Here is a 3,913-nt window from a genome sequence, read left to right as displayed (position 1 = left end):
TGATCTTAGGTGAAATGCTTTCAGTTTTTCACCATTGAGGATGATGTTAGCTGTAGGTTTGTTGTATACGGGCTTTATTATGTTGAGGTATGTTCCCTCTATGCCCACTTTCTGGAGAGTTTTTAATCATAAATGGGTGATGAATTTTGTCAAAAGTTTTTTTTTCTAATTTATTTTTAATTGAAAGATAATTATAATATTGTGTTGGTTTCTGCCATTTATCAACATGGATCAGCCATAGGTATACATAGTTCCCTTCCCTCTTGAGCCTCCCTCTCACCTCCCACCCCATCCCGCCCTCCTAAGTTGTCACAGAGCCCCGGTTTGAGTTCCCTGAGTCATACAGTAAATTCCCACTGGCTATCTATTTTGCATACATCAGTGTACATGTTTCCATGCTACTCTCTCCATTCGCCCCACCCTCTCCTTCTTACCCCATCCCCGGGTCCATAGGTCTGTTCTCTATGTCTGCATGCCCAACGCTGCCCTGCAAATAGGTTCATCGGTACCATCTTTCTAAATTCCGTAAGCTTTTCTTCATCTACTGAGATGATCATATTGTTTTCATTCTTCAATTTGGTGATGTGGTGTATCACACTGCTTAATGAAGGGAGAGCAGATGAGAAAAGTGCTTTGGAGAATAGAAAACCATTTTCAAGGTAAAAGGCTATGAGAGTTGTTACCTCAACCAGCATTTGTTTTCCACCTGAAACAGTAAGTTCTCTCTGAAAGCCCCCAGACCATCATTTCATGGTTTTTATCAGTATAAGATTTTGTAAGGTCGTCACATTTTATGCATTCATTACAAGCACAGGTAGAACACATGCTTCTATAACTGAGCAGGACCCTATGGGACCTTCCTGGGACACACCCCTTCCTTATATCCTCTGCTTTAGTATTGAAGGCACATTTCCTGAGTTTTTTTTAACAGATGCTGAAACCTCCACCAAACGGAAGACTTCAACTGCTTGACGACCATGAGCACACAGCTCCCAGGCCTACTGGATCCTAAAGGATTGATAGTGTAAACCCCTGTGACATAGACCTGTTACCTCATCATCAACCAGAGGATTGTGCACAATCTGATCACATACCCTGGGACTCTCCTCCCTCACCTTGCCTTTGAAAATGCTTTCACAAAACCCAACAGGGAGTTGGGGTGTTTTAAGCACTAGCTGTCTTGGACTCCTAGCTTGATGCCCTGGAAATAAAAGCTGCACTTTCCTGCCCCACAACACAGTGTCAGTAGAGTGGCTTTAAGGCGAGCAGGCTCAAGTTTGGTTTGGTAACATTTCCGGAGAAGTAAGAGTCATTATACTCCATGGGTTTCCAGATAGAAATCTAAGTAAAATTAAAGATGGTTAAGGAAGATGTTGTTTACAAAAGGTAGACCCAAAGCCTGGGAAGCCCCTGAAGATAAGGCAGGGATGCAGGGCGAGCCTGCTCAGTCCTGGTCTGGGGATTTATTTTTCACTTGCAGCTACTTCCAAGAGCACAAATGTGTTTTCTTCTCTTGGTCTCCAGTTTGCCTGCCTCCCAGCTCCTTCCACTGGACTGGGTTACCTGCTGTGTTGGGTTGCTTTTCCCTGAATATTTTCAGCTGTTTCACTCCCTGCCTTCTGCTCGTATGCGCTTCCTCACTCGTGGGGTCCATTGCTCCCGTGATGCTTTCCCAGCACCAGTTGTGAAGACAACACTGATTTGGCTTCCTCCCCACCTCCCCACCTACCATCTTCTATGCTACCCATTTCTATTTATGTTCCACTAGTCTCAATATTGAGCACATTTTACAGATCAGGCATTGTGCTAAACAGTTTCCATATATGCTGTGACTCAATCCACACAGCCAGTCTGTGAAATAGGCACTGTTATTGTTCCCATTCACTAAACGAGGAAACTGATCTTCAGGGACTTCCACCTGCAGGATCTAGTACTTTAACAGCTGTAGTCGCTTTTCTTTTTTCTTTAACTCACCCAAATAATTTCCTATCAGGGCATGTGATATTACAACTTGCCTTTTTCAACATTATATACTTGAGATTTTTCTATTTGAATAAAATTTACCTACTTATTTTAATAGCAGTATTTCATTTTGGGGATATACTACATTGATGGATGTTTAAGTTACTTCCAATTTGTAGTTGCTACAGTATAGATTATAATACTTATAATGTGTATAATAGGTCTATATGCTCATGAGAGACATTATTTCAGCTACATATCCAGAAATGAGATCTCTCAGCTCTAGGTGTTAAATAATAATAGCAGGGCCGAAAATGTAGTTACTTGTGCTAAGTCCTGCATCAGCACACCAAGACTTAATATTTAACCTACTTCAGGTCTAGCCTTTCTGAGGAATGTGACATTTAGCCAAATCAATCTGGAATCACCTGGTAATGTTATCTGCTTGATAGTCCCTACCTATCCCTATAAATGGGAACAATATAATACCTATTTTACAGATTTGCTGTGAGAATTGAATTATATAGTATGTATGTAAATAACCTCAGATATGCAGATGACACCACCCTTATGGCAGAAAGTGAAGAGGAACTAAAAAGCCTCTTGATGAAAGTGAAAGTGGAGAGTGAAAAAGTTGGCTTAAAGCTCAACATTCAGAAAACAAAGATCATGGCATCCAGTCCCATCACTTCATGGGAAATAGATGGGGAAACAGTGGAAACAGTGTCAGACTTTATTTCTTGGGCTCCAAAATCACTGCAGCCATGAAATTAAAAGACGCTTACTCCTTGGAAGGAAAGTTATGACCAACCTAGATAGCATATTGAAAAGCAGAGACGTTACTTTGCCAACAAAGGTCCGTCTACTCAAGGCTACAGTTTTTCCTGTGGTCATGTATGGATGTGAGAGTTGGACTGTGAAGAAGCTGAGCACCGAAGAATTGATGCTTTTGAACTGTGGTGTTGGAGAAGACTCTTGAGAGTCCCTTGGACTGCAAGGAGATCCAACCAATCCATTCTGAAGGAGATCAGCCCTGGGATTTCTTTGGAAGGAATGATGCTTAAGCTGAAACTCCAGTACTTTGGCCACCTCATGGGAAGAGTTAACTCATTGGAAAAGACTCTGATGCTAGGAGGGATTGGGGGCAGGAAGAGAAGGGGACGACAGAGGATGAGATGGCTGGATGGCATCACTGACTTGATGGATGTGAGTCTGGGTGAACTCCGGGAGTTGGTGATGGACAGGGAGGCCTGGCCTGCTTCAATTATTGGGGTCGCAAAGAGTCAGACATGACTGAGCGACTGAACTGAACTGAACTGAAGTTGTTTAGCACAGTGCCTGATCTGTAATGTGTGCTGAATAAACATTACATTTTAATTTCTGTCCCATAACTGAGTCTAGTGAATCATATAGATAGACACTTTCCCAAAACCAAAGTTGCCTTTGTCTGAAACAATCAGTCTTTGCTAGAAACTTCTTTTTTCCACCCCTTTCTACCTACAAGGACCTTCCATTTTGCACAGTTCCTTGGAGCTTCTTTCTATCTCCTATGCCAGATTCATGAACCATTCAGTTCATTTCAGTTCAGTCGCTCAGTCATGGCTGTCTCTTTGCGACCCCATCAATCGCAGCATGCCATGCCTCCCTGTCCATCACCAACTCCCAGAGTTTACCCAAACTCACGTCCATCGAGTCGGTGATGCCATCCAGCCATCTCATCCTCTGTCGTCCCCTTCTCCTCCTGCCCTCAATCCCCCCCAGCATCAGAGTCTTTTCCAGTGAGTCAACCCTTCACATGAGGTGGCCAAAATATTGGAGTTTCAGCTTCAACATCAGTCCTTCCAATGAACACCCAGGAATGATCTTCTTTAGGATGGACTGGTTTGACCTTCTTGCAATCCAAGGCACTCTCAAGGGTCTTCTCCAACACCACAGTTCAAAAGCATAAATT

The sequence above is a fragment of the Bos javanicus genome, chromosome 15 (genome assembly GCF_032452875.1).
Source record: "Bos javanicus breed banteng chromosome 15, ARS-OSU_banteng_1.0, whole genome shotgun sequence".
Lineage (NCBI taxonomy): Eukaryota > Metazoa > Chordata > Mammalia > Artiodactyla > Bovidae > Bos > Bos javanicus.
The sequence above is the reverse complement of the archived record's forward strand: the minus strand, read 5'-3'. Positions refer to the sequence as shown.